At 47.1% G+C, this 17,748-nt stretch overlaps 1 long non-coding RNA gene across 1 annotated transcript; it reads right to left on the minus strand.

Annotated features, from left to right (window-relative positions):
* Nucleotides 1–2,643: 2,643 nt before the first annotated feature.
* Nucleotides 2,644–3,411, minus strand: LOC144123246 (uncharacterized). Its single transcript, XR_013313056.1, has 2 exons — nucleotides 3,249–3,411; nucleotides 2,644–2,712 (listed from the first exon to the last, which is right to left on the minus strand). It is a non-coding gene; the product is annotated as an uncharacterized LOC144123246 (long non-coding RNA).
* Between the last annotated feature and the right edge of the window lie 14,337 nt (nucleotides 3,412–17,748).

Genomic DNA, 17,748 nt, shown 5'->3' on the forward strand with positions numbered 1-17,748 from the left:
GGCCCCGGCCTAAGAGGGCGCCGAGGGTGAAGCAACAGTGGCACGTCAGCAGTTTCTTTCCGCAACAACAAATACACAGAAACAAGAGCAACATTGTACACAACGTTGCACTGTAACTAGTAAAAACATAATGTAAAAACATAATGACATTTCGCATTTCACAATTGTGATTCCAAAGGCATTATATAACAGTGCTCTGCGAAGAGCAAAGCAAAGGAAAATAATAAAAAAACGACCATCCAGTGAACCATTCGTTATGTCTTTAATTCAGCTTTAAGCACTATTAAGCCATGCTCAAGCCTGAGTTGTGTGGGCTCTCGCTCACTTTCCATTGGTATGCCCGGCGTGCCTTCCAGCCTAAATGTATAAAGACGCGGAATCCCGCGACCATGATTCTTAGAAAACCAAAGTGAATGCGAATGAGCCTTCTCCGGAAAAAACGCGGCTGCCTGGACTGGCTTTCGCGGAAGCAGCGGCGGAAGCAGTGGCGACAATGGCGGCGCCATGTGGCCGAGTGTGTCATCGGGTCGCCGGACGGAGCGTTGCTTTCATCAGCCACGCTGGGGATGCCAATTGACGGACTCCTGCATCTTCAACAGAGTTGCCGCGTTTCGGACAACAGGCGGGGAAGTGAAATGTTGTTCACCTCCCTGCTGGGAAACGGCTTGACATTCGTGACTTACGTGGGCGCCCACCTGGCAGCTGTGTTGAGAACAACTTGACAGAGTTGTTCTCAGCACAGCTTCCCATCGACGAGCTGAGCGAGCATCAGCACCGCCCCCTGCCGTGGGCGGTACCACCAGTATCTTCGTCTTCTCGTTTGATTGGACATCGTTCTTCGAACTGTATTCCCCAGCCAGGAATCTGGGGAATACGAAGGGTATTTAACGGGCTGCTAGTTTGGTACCCCGTCTGCTGACATACTCGCTTCCTATAGGAGACTCCCGTCTGCCAAGGAGCTCCCTTCTACTGAGAGGCATTCTCAGTTGCTCTTTCTTGTAAAGTATGTATATAGTGTGTATAAAGTTTTTCTTCCCTTTTCCTTCGTAACCGCATCTCCGATCCTCCTCGTCCCTTCTCCGGCCCGACCACGCTACCTGCATCCCAACACCATACAGGCGTCTTTGAAAAGACGGCGATTCCACGGGTTCATACTGCTGGTTAGCCACCCGGCTTATCATTTTTCTTCTCTTCCCCAAGGACTGGAAAAAAAATAAATCATTGAAGAATCTTTCTTTATCACCGCCATCACCAACTTAGCTACAATCAATGCAAGACAAAGGCTGCTTTCAATTATCTCAAATTATCTATGTTCCGCGCTATCCACACCCACCCTATACCGGCAACACACCTAGCCCCATCAGCGCGCATGGCAATTTATTGCCCGCAGGCCCCTACTCTTTCGTGCAAGAAATAGAAAAGACTGTGCCTGTTCTCTTTGTGATTGCCGAATGCTCACTGGTGTCGAGATGGACGTGAGTTCAAATGTTCAAGCATAATTTCAGGCTCCTGAGCGGAAACAGCTAAAATACCCGGCTATGTCCTACAAATGACGTACTACGATACATACGTACTGTGCGCCCGTGTACTGTTCGAGGTCAATCCCAGGTGGTCAAAATATTTCAGGATCCTTCGACTACGGCGTCTCTTCTCTCTTCGTCTTTTCACTCTCTTTTTCCTCCTTTCCCTGACGGCGCGTTTTTCTAGTTGCCAACCGATAAGTGAGACAGCACTTTCTCATTCCTCGAAAACCAATTTCCGTTTTTAATATGATGCTGATAGTGTATAAACCTGCAGTTGCATAATTCTGGCCGTCAATGGGACTCTGAGAGTCGCGCGCTTTAAGATGTCACTAAGTTTGCCTTGTCGACATTTCGGGCAGCCACACCCAGAAGGCGGGGGGCGGGGCGGTTATACAGACAGATCGCAGTGGGGGCGGTTGCACTTCCTCCTCAAGCGAGAAACTTTACATAGGAATATCATGCTGAACCTCATTTTTAGGGTGAAAAACCTCCAAGAACCACATGGTGCAGAACCGCGTCCCCTCCAACGCCACCCACCCCTTCACTGAAGCTTTCCTACTGGCTGGTTGAATCTACATGTACAGTACAGAGCAGTTATGGGTACTAATGTCGGGTGTGTTGCGTACAGAACAGCAGAGATTAAAAATAAAAATTAACGTGCAATCAATGCGACTGATGCGAAGGGGGATTGCGTTAGCAAGTGGGCTCCGATGTCGTAAACACATTGACTCGTGGCGTCCTCTTTGTGCAGCCACTCAGACTATCGCGTGCGCCAATGATTCGTGGCACAAACTGCAGGCGACTATGGCTGCGTTCCAATACTCTAGACGTCTAACAAGACGTCTAGTGTGACGTCTAGGAAGCAGTCTACATGTCCATGTATTGGAACTTGTCTAGTGGTCACGCCGCCTCGCGGCATAATAATGTAACTAAAGCTTATGAACAGTTGTACTACTATTTTTCACAAACTGAGCAATAAAGATAATTAAAAACGTGTTTTCAACAAGTTTACACATTTCTTCTGGAATGAATTTGCGCGTAAACCAGACTGGTGGATGTGCCTATCGGTCAGTCTACTTGTAGCAGACGGGACCGCTCTCCGAAGACGACGCTAAAGAGATATGCGATTATTCTTTTATTATTGATGCTCAACTGTACATGCTCCTCGAACGTGCTCGTCCAGACGGTCCTGTAAACATAAGAATACGAAAGACTGTAATTAATATGCGCGAAATACGATACGGCTAATATACACTGCAACAGGAAAACACATACGTGACATTAAACCCGCTGTCTGCCCTACGTGGCACTCGGAGACAGCGAGAGACCTAAATACAGCAGCGATCTTTAATCCTGCAACGACTAAAATCAATTCGCAACATGCCGGTGTATTTGTTCTGAGAGTGTAGAGATAAAAAAGAATGCACGCGAAAGAGTTGATGCAACTAATACAGCAACAGAAGAACACATTTGTTAACCGTCACGCCAGCCGTCTTAACGCCCGTCGAGGAAACCAACGACAGCGACGAGTATTCTCTAAAATCAAGTGCTAATTAAGATCCGGCATCGTCCGGATCACGTAAACAGACCTACAGCGTCCGCTGCTGTAGCAAAGCTCTCAACTGCACGATTTTCTCCTGCGTGATTCACTGCTAGGAATCGCAGGTCCACGAAGATTAATTAGCCACTAGTTTGCGTACCAAATAACATTATGGAATGACTCACATTTTTCCTTTTTTATACTCCGTGTACAGACCGACGCCCGCAAGAGCACGCCTCGCTCATCCGCGTATATCAGCTCCGCCATCTTTAGACAGCAAGTTAGCCTGCATCGATGTGGACTTCGGCGAAGCAGTCTTATGAGACTGCTTCGCCGAGAAATGGAACGCGTCCCGAGATGGCGGCTGTCCGGCTAGACGTCTAAGTAGCCGTCTACTTGGGAGTATTGGAACGCAGCCTATAGTGTCACAGCAAGAGAGGCTGGCAGATTAACACGAGGGTTAAGCCGCGAGCAAGATCTTGCGATGTTTGTGGGTTCGTGCAATCATTGCCGAGGTGCCACTATCCCCCAACATCGCCGACACTGCTAGCGCACCCGCTTGGCCGATACTCCCGCCCACACCGCGTCGCCGGCGCGCTCCGCCGTCCCTGCTCCCCACGCGCGAGAGCCATCGGCGTAGTCGGCGCAGTTCGCGTTAGCTTCCTTCAGCATCCTTGGCTGTCCCTGCCTTGGTTCCTGCCTGTACAGAAGAGCACCACACTGCCTCGATTGCTTTCGCACGTCCTACTCGGTTTAACTGCGCTGAAGCCCTACGATTTCAGACATGAAAAACAGCGCGGTAAGCCAACGTTATAAAATCAACTTGCATGCAGTTCTGATTCCACACATTTATACAATCTAGGCGACAATTCTCTGCCATTATTTTCTATTTTTTAACCATTTGGGATATAGTGCCCTTATTTTTTATTGAGAGGGACATAAAAGGAGATGTTGGTGCCTGATTAAGGCGCCGGCTACTCCTTTGCACGCAATTGAATAAAAACACTAACTAGCAATATAACGCTCAATAAAGCACAGCTACAGCACACACAATCCACAAGACAATTATTACAATAGACAGGCCAGAAATGCTAACATAAAATTGAAAAATCAACTATGAGCAATTATATTACGTATTGACATAAAATGAGGATATACTATAAGAAATGATTTGTACTAATCACTTTTAATTTGCGTTTTACTTTGAGGCATAAAAACCACAAATTCAAGAAATTAAGAAAAACAATGACCTCTAACAATAACGATATCATATACGTCAGACACATAACAGAAACACATACATTTGATTGCCAGGACATAAGACAGCTGCAACGATAACGATATCACATACGCCAGATTCATAATAGAAACATACATGAATGGTTGCAGGGACACAGGACAGCACGTCCCGAGGCAAACAATCACAGAATTTACACAAGCAATATCTATGCTCCGTTCCATGCATCAGGTGTGACGCTGTCAAAGGTACGGAAGTAGTCTGCATAGGAAAAATAAAGGGAGCCGTGTTACTCCGCGTTTGTTCTGTGGCTGAGTGGTCTTAGTCACGAGAAAGCGACAGCGTGTCGCCAGCAATAGCAGTGCATTTAATCAAGCTCATGACAAATGTGTCATGTAGTAAGTCTGCAGGCCAAGCATTGACTGTGTTTCGTTCACCACAGGGAACGCACTGCTTTCGGTCGCGGATGCAGGCAGAGCAAACAAGAGCGCTAGCTTCGGCAGTGTTGCACCTGATGTATGAAACGCAGTATAGCCCTCCCCGAGGATGCCACTGTCCTCGACGAAAGATTTCAGTGTTACGATCGCCCCTTTCTGTAGCGCAAGTGTCGGCCATGGACCTAATACCTTTTGAAGAACTAAAGGCTTTTTATCAAGGGTGGTCAAGACCCCCTACAGTCGTGTCCTAAAACTTTCATGCTCTGGCCAAACCAGTAGCAGATGAGGAACATCCTCATCCTCGTGACCACATGCACATCGTGGACTGTCTACACGCCCAATTCTATGCAGAAAGTGATTCGTGTAGGCCCTTCCCAATAGTAAAGGATAAATGAGAGTTTCTAGACTTCTGTTGAGTGATATCGGGATTGTAAACCGGGAGATGGATTCGGCTTGATAAAGGCTACAGTTTATATACTTTGGGTGGAACTACATTTGCTGGCGCATACTGACTCGCATATGTCTCTTAAAAGACAGCGGATGCCACATCCTGATAATGGCAGGCCAGAAGCTGAAGCATTAGCATGAGCTTGCCTGGCCGCTGCATCTGCTTCAGTGTTTCCCTGGATAATGCAGTGCCCGGGCATCTATTGAATGACTACTAAATTCTGCATATTCGATGTCTTGGAGAATGCTATAAGCACTTCGCAAACAAAGCTTGTGTTTCACTCTGCACAACTTAGGCTATGGAGAGATTTTATTGCAGCCTGCGAATCATCGAAGATCGCCCACACACGTAGACCTCCTACGGATGCTATATGAACTGTAGTGAAAAATAAACTGCATATTTCTCAGCTGTCGTTGACACTGCTGCGTGAGCCAGTTTAACTGCTCGTCGTTCATTCAGCTCTGGAATTACAAATGCAGATGTCGATGAATATTTAAGACTTGAGCCATCAGTATAGACATCAGTGTGACCAAGATACTGCATGTATATTTCGGACATTGCTAAGTGTTTAGCAGCAAGTACCATCATGTCTCGTTTTCTAATTATTCTTTCGACAGACCACTCGATCTTATAGGGGTCAACAGGAGCCAAGGGTGGCACGTTATATCTCCCGTCCAATACTCATAATTTAGAAGATGCTGTCGGCGTTTTAGAGAATTTTGCTTCCATCACATTCGTGTAGCGTGGAAACTAACGGGTGTTTTTCATGTCGGGACATTAGCCGGAAAATGTGTTGGCAAGTCTCAGTTGCTCCCAAGACTTGAAATGGAGGCTGCCATTTCTCTGCAATAACCAGAGCGCTAGCAGTCGCTTGCGGCACACCCAGTCACAGCCGAAGACCTCCAGCTATCAGCCTCTGTGAGCGCTGTTCTGCGGTTCGCGAAAGGCCGTGCAGTATCGGTGCAGAGTACCCAATCTTTTTTCGTATGAGAGCATTGTGCACTCTGACTGCCCCAAGACGAAGCAGGAAGTTTGCGAAGCACATTTACCACTGAGTTCACCTGATCTTCTAGATTTTTTACGCGTGGGGCGCAAAACAGTTCTCGGTCGAGTACTATTCCTATACAAACCAGTTGGGAGCCGTCGTGGTAAATCGGCCATAACGCAGTTGACAAGAAAAGGGTTGGCTTGCGGAAATCCGTGCATCAGGCCATGCTCTGCACTTTTGCCTTCAGTTGTCAGCATGAACATTTTTTCTATAACTCTGTTGAAATGTAATATCAAGTCTGATCAAGCGTTTGATCAAGTGTCATCAAGAGTAGGCTTCAAACCGGACACGTATTACAACTTGGACTGACACGCGGCTGCGTGCTCTCGTGTTTGAGCTTTGTCGCGCACTAATTAAAGTTAATAAAGATCGCGATTTCCACGGATTAAACTGTATGAAGGGGCCGATTTCTGAATCCCAGCGCCAGAGGCTGGCAGTTCAATTAGCACGCGGAGAGAAAGGTTGCGGTGATGTCCGAGTGGTCGAAAGCATCGGCAACAGTAGCTACAAGAAGGGGGGTACTGCGCACAAAAAGACAAGGACAAGAAGATAACACAACTCTCAGCCTGTTGTGTTATCTTCTTGTCCTTGTCTTTTTGTGCGCAGTACCCCCCTTCTTGTATTTACTATGATTGACCGACTAGCCCAACAACGTGCGCTCTTAAACAACAGTAGCTGTTCGCGCCGCTGCGGTTTGGAATCCCACTGGAGGGCATAAAATTACAAGTTTCTTTTCAGCTCCCCGCCCTGTTCGACAAACATCGCACGCCGAATTTTCGTTCGCATAAAAAATGCGACCGAAATTTATTGCTGTGATAAGCAAATTTCAGCCACAGCTGGGCCGATGCCAGTCGGAATGTTTGATAAGGATGCATAATGTCTGTTGCGTTTACTCCGCTGCACTTGCATCAGCGCCACGGGTAAGAACTAGTGAATACCTTTTGTAGAGTGTTGGAGGGGGTGAATAGGGTACAGCAATGGAGGTGTAGGGGAGGCCCGCATCACGCCGCACCATGCCTGACACGGTCGCTTATATATCCATGCATAAAACAGGCATCCAGCGTGAGAGACGCTGCGAGGAGAGGGATGGGAAGAGGGGAGAAGGGTAACTTGTGACGTCACAAGTGATGTTGTTGTGTACTGATCAACCATGCTGGCGCTTTCCCACGGCGTCACTCATCACGTCGCCATGTTCCGACCAATCAGCACTGTGGGCCACATCTGTTTTAGTGCGAAAGCACCATAGACTTCACTAGCAAAGCCGGTAACCCGAAGTATGTGTGAAGCCTCACCCCTTGACTGAGCGCCAGCGGCGGAGGCCTTGAGCAGCTGCTCCGTCAACGCGCCGAACCGCATACATCACTTATTCACGCGTTCAAACTCGAGTCTTTGCCCCTCCATGCTGCCCGCCCTAGCTTCGTCGCACGGCAACACAAAGTGGCAGTTCACTGAAAGAACGATGGTGACATTTTTTTACTTAAAAAATAGATACCGTACGTACTGGTATAGCAGTCTTTCCAGGCTGAAGGACAACGCCCATTACGGTCGAACAGTCTCCGTAGCAGAACGGGAACGTAGTTGCACTGGAGAGCTATCCAAGAGAAAGCAGTAGTGTCTCAACCGTACAGTCGCAACAAGCCTTGCGTATACGAAACGTTGCAGCTAATTATCAGCCTCATAGCCGGATTTCAGGCACATCCTTCCTTATTTCTTTTCATAATTTGCAGTCAGTATATAATGCCTTCATATGCATTTGGTTACATTTCTTACCTGCAGAGCTGTTTTCTTGAAAGAACAGTGTGGCGCAAAAACTAGCCAGACCGAGATGTGTCTGCTAGGCGAAAGCTCTTGTCTACTTACCAGAAGACAAAACGCTGGCCTCCAACAACCGGCTTCTACTTTCCTCCATACACGACATTTTTTTTCTTCTCTCTTTCACTCTCTATCTGTCCTTTTCACCTCTTGTCTCCGACGGAGCACCGCCCCACCGGTCGTTGACGAGGAACGTGCCGTTCCGACAGCGAGACGGATCACGTTCCGTGGAGGCCCCGCGTCAAGCATAAGCGCGCGGCTCTGTCTGGCTAGTTCCGTGCAATGAAAGCACAGGCGAACCCCGCGAGAAGACATGGCCGTTCCGCGTGCGTGCAACACGGTAAACGCGTACCCGGATAGCCCCACAAGTAGCGCGGTAGTTGTCTCCGCGCGGCAGTGTTGTAGGCTACAACACTGCCGAGCCGGGACAACTAGCGCGCTACAGCAGCCAGCAAATGAAATTCGCGTGCTGCAGCGGCGCCACGCATTACTTACCAGAGTGTGTCTCTCTCCGGATCAGACTTTTCGCAGCGGCTCTTCTTACGCAGCGGCGCACGCAATTTCCGGAACTCTGCAGGGGCCAGCCTCCGGAGTATACCGACCTTGCCTGAGCAACGGGATGCGGGGGCGTGAATTAAGCAATTATGTAGGAAGAGAAAAGCAGCGAACGGGAAGGCGAAGCACATGAGGGTATACGTGCTTTTTTTTTCTTTTTGCGGCGGTGCGCCGCGTAGCGGTGGACGCGACGGCGGACCGAGGGGCCGACGCCAGAAGACGCCGCCAAGGGAAGAGATGGAAGAAGCGGCGACGCGAGTGGGCGGTGCGTTCACGCCGACATTAGGGCCCCTGCAAGCAGTGACGCAATTAGACGTTCGGCTTTCGCGACTCTCGGCGACAGCCAGCTCACCTCCATTGGAACAGGAGGGTGAGGACGACTTTACGAGGAAAGGAGAGGCGCGGGAACTGCAGAGCATCTGGAGAGAGGGAGGAAAGTTCATGAAGGAGGGAGGCTGCGATACGAGTTTCATCTGTTCGCGGCGCTTCGTTCTCTCTTGTCCCCTCGCGCTCAATACTGCCTCTGTCGTGTGTACAGGGCGCTAAACCCAGCTTTCCGCACCCTGCTAGGAGTTGGAGAACTAGATTCCGCCAGTGCTGCGTTCTTCGCGATAAAGGCTAATAGTATATCAGCGATCGGCGAAGCTGTATAAATTTTTGTCTTGCCGTGAACGCGTGCCGCCTTTTGACCGCGCTTATTGCCCAAAATCCGGACATGTGTAAAAAACCGTGCATAGTGTCTGGAAACATGCGAAGCAAAGGCAAGTGAAGCTAGCCGTATACGATAGCCTCGTTGCTCGCACCGCCACAGGGATGACCGTCAACTATTTAGTCGTAGTGGTCTGTCGTGTATAGGCTGATTTCTTATAGGGACAGACCCGCCGCATTGGCTCAGTGGTTAGGGCGCTCAGTTGCAGAGCCGGAGGACATCAGTGCAATCACAGCCGCGGCGGTCGCGTTTCGATGGAGACGAAACTCAAAAGTCGCCCGTGTGCTGTACGATGTGAGAGCACGTTGAAGAACCCCAGGCGGTCTAAATTAATCCGGAGCACTCCACTACTGCGTCCCTCATATATCGCATGTCACTTGAGGACGTTAAACTCCGCAATTTGCAATTTAGAATTTCTTTTCCTAGCGACCTAACCAACATTTTTCCAGGTGGTTCGGTCTTCATCGCATTGTTTATGGCAACTGCGCAAGCACGTGCATACACTGTAGTAAGCAGGATGCCCAACAAACGCGGACCTATATCGAAGACCAGAACTGAACTATACTGCAGAGGAGGGGGTTCATTATGTAGGAAAGGCTGGAAATAGCGCTTTGAAGACGGTGCACAGAAGGTGACTGATGACTGTGATGGCTGGCAACAAATGTTTATTCCTTCAGAGCAGGTGTCAATACATCGAAAACAAGACATAAAAAAGGAAAACTCGCAGCAAATTTAAGACAAATCCCCCGTGTTACATGTTGTTTCCGATGTACTGCGCCCAGCCTGAAGGAATCATCATTGGCTGCTAGTCAGCGCAATTATCCGTCATATACACATGCTTCTCGTATTTAAAGCGCTGTTTCTCGCTTTCTCTAAATCATGAGTCAAACCTTTGTTTTTCCCTGCACGTCAAGTAGGAAGAGACGGAATCCAGGACACTCGGGGTTCTTCGGCAGCTTTTTAAAGCAGTCGAGGTTCCCCTAGGATAAACAGATTGAGAAACCTGACACTAGAGAATAATCTCCAGAATGTACGAGTCAAAGAGCTCTAATTAGACAGAGATTCTATATTTCTAATTCAGATGGTAAATACCTGATGTCAGGGAATAGTTTCTTGAATTAGGATACCGTAAAAAAAAATTAGTGCGAAACTCTTGTTCAGTTTTGATGAAAGAACCAGGAACATATCTGGTATGGATAGTTTGCCTCCGCGGACAGGTTACTGTTTTCGCTTTCGCTTCTTTGCAACCATGTGGAGGGCAAAACAATGTTTTTGTTTGTTTGTTTGTTTGTTTGTTTGTTTGTTTTCCTTCCGTGCCAGAAGTGAGCAGCATCAACAGTCGCTGTATGCCAAGATGGCGCAACTAACGTCACCAGTTCGTGCATTCTCATTCGTAACCGACGTTACAGCTCTTAACAAAGATTGTCATCATATACCTTCAACCGCTATATGAAAACCTGTAGTCTGAGAAATGCCAGTATACCGAATCCGCGCCGGTTTCGTTTTCTGGCGCGGACCACATGGAGTCGCTCGGTCCAAAACGACTTCGCTTGCGTGAGGCCCCTGCACACGCATCCGATTTTCTGGCCACGTTTTATTTTTATTTTTTTTTTATCTGCAGCGGCCGCTTCTTAAACAAAGATAAAAAAAAAGCCGCACAGCCGCCTCTGCTTGGAGCGATGATGATCGGACGCGATGCTGAGGTGGCGGCGCGTACGCGGCTTCCGGTCAGCTCGCTCGCGGGCTTCGAGAGTTGACGCCCCGGTTTCAAAGAAGGCGCGAGGCGCAGCCACACTGCGTGGCTCACGCGTGTGGCCTTCCGCCGCCATCCAGGCAAGACGAGCGCTGGCCGTCTCGCCGCCGCCAGGCACTCATTGTATGCTAATAACCGCGGCGGCACTGAGTGACGTCCGTCGGGGGCGCATCTCCCGCCGCACTTGCAACGAGACGCTTTGCACGCGCTCTCGATGGGTCCGAATGTACGCGGGAGGCGGCGAAGGCGAAGAGGACGGCTCAAGAGGACCCGAGCTCGTCCCACTGTGACTGTCGTACTGCAGTAGCTTTAAACTTGGAGACACTGGCGTGGTAGCGCCCCGCTTATAAAGCTGAGACAACGACGCGGACATTTAGGCAAGCTCCGCAGAACATTCGTTGCAGTAATTATGCTAAATGCGGTTAAACAACTTGAAGAAATAACAAAGGGGGGTGAGCATGGTAAGCCGATTTCATAGTAATCCACTTACCAGTACCCCGCTGGCGGCTCTGGCTGTGCCACGAGTTCACGCTAGCTGCCGCCCTATTGCGCGTATAGTAGAATGTTCTAGGGGCCGTCTGGACCGCGCAGCTATCGTGAATTTGTAAAATTATTTTTGGTTATTCAGTGGGCGATTTGATTTATTATTCTAATTAACCAGACACACGTGACACGCGAGGAGCCTCTACAGTGTAGAAGAGAAAGCCATCGGTTATAATACTTCATCCCTCGTCTGCCACCAGACTTTTCAAGTTCGTAGAGGCCATCAAAGCGTATGAGATCTGTAAACCAGTGCTATAGGAAGCAGAGAAGTCAGAGCGAGGGCGGTGATGGAGTGGGAGAGCGGACGGAGGGGTATGTTTGAAAACGTGACTACACTTCGCATGAAGTCCGCTTATTGTGCGCATAATTTCCGAACACCCAGAAGCAGCCGTAACAGCGTGTAAAGCACACAAAGGACGCATCACGCACAGCGGTCGCCTCAGCCCCGTTGTTGCGCTGGCCATCTGTATAGCGCACGGAAAATTGAAAGGCGTCACTAACGCGTTGTTTATGGCGTTCACGACCTTGAACGTCTGGCAGCACTCTGCTATAATCGAGGAGAAGCTCAGCGTTTACAAAAATGAGGCGGCTATTTTGCGCGACCAGCGTGAAGGGATCAGTGCGTCGCCCTTGAAGGCTTGAACAGTAGAAGGTTGTCTGCCGTAACAAAGCAGCTCTCCCGGGGGACCAAGTGGGCCACGCCGTGGTCTCCGGCCTTGCACCCTCGTAACCTCTGTCAGAGGTTGTTGCGCAGTACTCGCCTCCACGCGTCACATTCGCCGGTCGACGTGCCGGCCCAAATAGCTGCGTCGGCGCTGGGCTCACGCCAAACAAAAGGTTGCCTCGGCGGGGGCGTCAGAAACATCCAGAAACCCGTGAATCACGACGAGGGTGCCTGCCCTTGTTTAGTCACGGACATGTATAAGTGAAAAACAAAGAAAGAGCCCCCAGTCTCGGAACGGTCAAAGGTGTCTGAAAACGTGATAACGTTGGACGCCTCCCGGCTGCGCTAAGTTCCCTCTGCAGTTGGAGGCGCCGCGCGTGGTCTTCGTCAAGACACGTGACCACGGCGGTTTCGGCTGTCGCATCCCGTGGGTTTTATATTACCGGCACGAGCTGGCGCTGTTTCTTCTCGTCTGTTAGAGGCAATAAATTATATTCGAAGTCGCCTGCTTCTACGGACATCCATTTCCAAAGCAACCAAGACTTGGCACCCTGGTTACGATTCAAATAAACTGGTCTAAATCCTGACTGTGAATGTCCGGCCGTTCTGAGGAGTAAACTTTTTTGTTGAACAGACAAAACTGAACAAAACAGGAAGCCTTCGGCGCATTCAGTTCCTTAATAGCGCGACGCACGGCGAGTGAATATAGGTGAGTTCGTGGTGAATCGAGTGGCTCTCGCTTCATCGCGGACCCTCGCGATTCACTCAGCTCATAATCCTCGTACACCACAAGGCCGTGCGCAGTCCTACACTGTTTACAAAAATACACCCAGATGGGAGTAATGGCTTGTCCTCTAGCACACACCCAAAAGGAGGTTTTATTTACTCCATATAAATGAAGTATTTGATTTACTCCATTGTACAAGGGAGGTATTTAGTAGTACAACGGAGTTTTTTCCTACCCGCAGAAATGAAGCCCAAAAATGGCGTCGTGTTTGTTTATCCTCATCCAGGCTCATCCTTACTGCAGTGCCAGCGGCGGAAACGGGCAGTAGCTGCGGGGGCAGCCGGCAATCCAACTTGGGAAACTGCGCGGCTCTAATGTGACCCCGAGTCGCGCGTTCTTTTCGCCGTCTGCAAGCCCAACGGCGCCATAGGCGAAGGCGGCAGGAATCGTCTGCTTGTCGTCTGCTTGTCGTCTGCTTGTCGTCTGCTTGTCGTCTGCTTTTGCTGTACGAGCTTGTTTGTTATCTACATTCGTAGATAAAGGAATATAGCATTATAATAAATAGATCAAAACTGAAAAGAAGTCGCGGAGTAGTTTTCAAGGTCATGCTTCACACTATATTTGACTAAATACCAGAACAGAATAAGTTGAAAATGAAAACATCCCGAAGGTAGTTTGGTATGGCCGTGTTTGGCTTCATATTCACTTCAAGGCTTGGCATTTCAATATGACTGATGAAAATATAGCCTCATCAGCTCAATCAAGAGCTCAGCGTTGAAACTATATCGCACTATAATAGCAATAAAATCTGTTGCAACACGCCGCGAGAACCACACTGAAAAAAGCTGTGAAAATTAGGCCTAAGAAGGGGCTCTAATGGGGTGGCGACACTAACAAAGGAAGGTCAGGTATGGTTAGAGCACTGCAAGCTTCTGACGAGAAGTTAAATTTTGCAGCTTACTGTAGCGGAAAACGGCGACAAGCCGATATTTTGTACCGCGGCAGACGCCCGTGAAGGAGCAGAAGTGAGCAGAGATCCAGCGACGATGGTAACCACGGGGTCGTCACTCACCGCCATTATCAGGCGACGGACCGCAAGCAGACGAGACGCTAGGTGGCGGGGCGGATGGCGCAAAATGGTGTTTTTTTTTTTTACTCCTTTGGGGACTTGGGGCGCATTTAGACCAAGAAACTCCATTTAAAAATGGGAGTTATAAGGAGGATAACCCTCCTTTATACCCATTATTTAGCTCAGGGAGTAAAATAGGTAATTTAGTACATTTTTACTCCATATTAATGTTTCCGCATATGGAGTATAAAGGGTGGCGCCAACCCTTTAAACTCCCATTTGGGTTGATTCTTGTTTACAGTGTACGAGGCTGACATGCTCTACTAGACAGGTGCGCGAGCATTGCCCTCAGTTCGCGCTTCCCGACACGTACGCGTCTGAAATTGGACGCCGTGAGTTTTCGTTAATCGACCATAAAAATTCACGTTAAGCTATCCCTTCAGGTGCTTAAAACAACCTCGTGAGTAAGGCCTCTACTAGTCTTTTTGTTATCATAGAGCCTACCTGTGTAGCTTTAATTACGCAGGCACAAACAGTTTGAAGAATGCACGGTTACTACCAGGATGCATTGCTACTGTTTTCATGCGGTCGCTTTCAGTGAAAAGTCACATTGCTACTTTTTTGCGAGTTGCGCGGACATTTGGTCCGGAGAAACATGGGAAGAGGCTGACTAATATGTCTCCAGTCACCGCCGGGGATATGTCGGGCTCTTCTCCGCAGTGCGTCTCTTGCGTGCAGGAAAGCCTAGGCGCACGGAGACCGAACGGGTTTTGGCTGAGGCCACTGGCATCCCTGTGCAGCAATCACCGAGGCCTTGACCATTTCGAGATTCAATTAAATTCAATTCTTTATTTCCCAGAAATAATGGGTCCTGGAAGGGGTCAAGAGCTAAAAGCTGTCTCGACAGCTTGACTAGGCCCATGACCCCTTCTACAAGGCAGTAATGGTTTACAACAACAGGTAGTGTACATATTAATTGACATCAAAAAATGCGAACAACAATGAGCTATACAGTAGCAGAATTGCAATTAAAATATAACTAAACAGCATATAATTTCAAGATGTGTCTACAATAACTGTACCTATAGTTAGGAACACAGCACAAATACCAACAAAAGAAGTTAAGCAGACAGAATATAAAGACAAATATAATACATACATGTTCATGAAAAACAGCACTTGCAAAGAAAAGGCAAAGACACACAGCCATTCATTCTTTGAATAGAAAATACATTCTCAGTTGTTTTACGCCGTAACTGATCACACATTTATGTTCATATAGAATAAATGGCAGATTATGCTGTAATGACTAAAGTTTATAATTATTCCCAAATTACGGCGAAGCCAAACATCATCATTACGTGTGGATACTGTAACATGTCTTCTTTTTAGGGATCCTAGATTAATTAAAAAATCTTTGAAAGCTACAGTGGAAAAGTAAGAAGAGCGGAGCAGGCGATACGGATACATATATTCAGCACTAATTATGTTGTAGCTTAAAAAAGCACTTCGCGTGGGAGACAGGTAATCAAGGTTAGCAATGATTCTTTTTTCAAGTACAACTATCTTTGCGACGTTTCCTTTTGTCGTTGTAGCCCATATTAGACCAGAGTAGCTAATATATGAAGCAAACAGTGCCTGATAAATTTGGATTTTGGCCTGTGTTTGAAGAAGATGTCGGCAACGTGATGAGATTACCGTCACTGCGACCAGTTTTCTACAAACATCTTCTATGTGTTTATTCCATCTTAAGCTTGAAGAAAACGCAACCCCGAGAATTTTATGTTCATTCACTACTTGAACTTCTTGGCCCTGGCATCTGACAGCTTTAACTAGCTTATATTTAGCTCTAAATATTACTACTTTCCTCTTCTTAGGATTTATCCTAATGCAATTCAAAATTATTTATTTATTTATTTATTTATTTATTTATTTATTTATTTATTTATTTATTTATTTATTTATTTATTTATTTATTTATTTATTTATTTATTTATTTATTTATTTGTACATACTGCAGCCCTATTGGGCTATAGCAGGGGTGGGTGTAAACAAAACAACGTAGAGAAACAAGGAGCAGAACAATGGCGAACAGCAGAGACAATGTGAGTAGAGAAAAAAAACATGCAAGAAAAGACTATACTATTCAATAGCCTCTAAAAATAGTTTTAAGGGAAGAGAGCGCGTACAACCAGGTAAAGAATTCCAGCATTCGATTACACGCGGAAAGAAACTGTACTTAAAAGTGTTCGTACGGGCAAAATAAGAAGTGATATTTAGGCTGTGGTGACTTCTGGTTTTAGATGGTATAGCTGGGATTAGATAATCATTTGAAAAGGTCCGGCAAGAAGAGTTAACAATACAATGCAGAAATTTTAAAGACTCAGCCCTTCGTCGAGCTGAGAGCAGTTGCAGGCCCAGTGATGAAAGTGCTGTGGAAGGCGAGAAATCCCTATCAAACCTGTGGTACATAAAGCGAATAGCTTTTTTCTGGACTGCCTAGATTTGGTTAAATTCGCGTTGTTTATGCTGGTTCCAGACAGAAGAGGCGTATTCAAGTAGCGGACGGATTAGCGACTTGTACATTAGTAGTTTAGTATCTCTAGGAGCAGCTTTTATTGCGCGACGCAGGTATCCTAACTTTTTATGTGCCTTTGAGGTTATTAAATCTATATGTTTGGACCATAACATGATCGGTGTAAAAAGAAGACCAAGGTATTTGTATTGATTCACGTTCTGGATATGGGCATTGTTTGTTTTGTAAATAAATACGGAAGGTGCTGTTCTGTTGGTGAAAGTCAAAACAACGGTTTTGCGGATGTTAATCGCACCAAGAGGTAAATTCTGAGAATGATTTCTGAAGGTGTAAGTGGTCATCGAGGCAAGTAATTTTGTGATATAGCACGCAGTCATCAGCGTGCAGACGTAGGTTAGAGGCGATGTCACAAGGTAAGTCGTTAATAAAAAAAATCAAGAAAAGCAAGCGACCCAATACAAAACCCCGTGGAACTCCTGAGGGCACGTCTGCTATTCTAGAATTACTTCCGTTGAAAAACAGAAATTGAGAACGATTAGAAAGAAAATTTGAAATCCAGTTCAGGATGGCGTTAAGTTTATACATCAGTTTCGAGTGGATAAGTGTATCGAACGCCTTCGAAAAATCAATGAATATTGGACCAGAGGTGTAATTTGTCAAGTATTTGATTACAATTTATAATTAAATCGTCTGCATTAGGACCCGAAATTACTATGCTGCTGTCGTCTGCATATATGATAAATTTTACGGTTGAATCAATGCTCACGAAGTATATCTATATTAAAAAGCGAAGGCCCTAACCCACTGCCTTGCGGTACACCGTTTTGCCTTGGTAAAAACGGGATTGTTGATTATCTACATATACTGCCAGTTTCCTGTTTTCTAAGTAGGACTTTATTAGAGCAAGAGGTGTTCCGCGGATTCCACTATGTGAAAGCTTGGAAAATAAAATATTATGGTTGAGGCAGTCAAACGCCTTACTAAAATCGTTAAACAGGCCGAGAGTGAAAAGGTTGTCTTGAATATTTTGCACAATAATTTCCTTAAGGGTTAGCAGGGCGGTTTCTGTTGATTGCCCTTTCCGGAAGCCGAATTGGGCGTCACATATATCATTCTCACAACGAAAAAATTTAGGCATTCGAGTGAA

This window comes from Amblyomma americanum, chromosome 3 (genome assembly GCF_052857255.1).
Source record: "Amblyomma americanum isolate KBUSLIRL-KWMA chromosome 3, ASM5285725v1, whole genome shotgun sequence".
Lineage (NCBI taxonomy): Eukaryota > Metazoa > Arthropoda > Arachnida > Ixodida > Ixodidae > Amblyomma > Amblyomma americanum.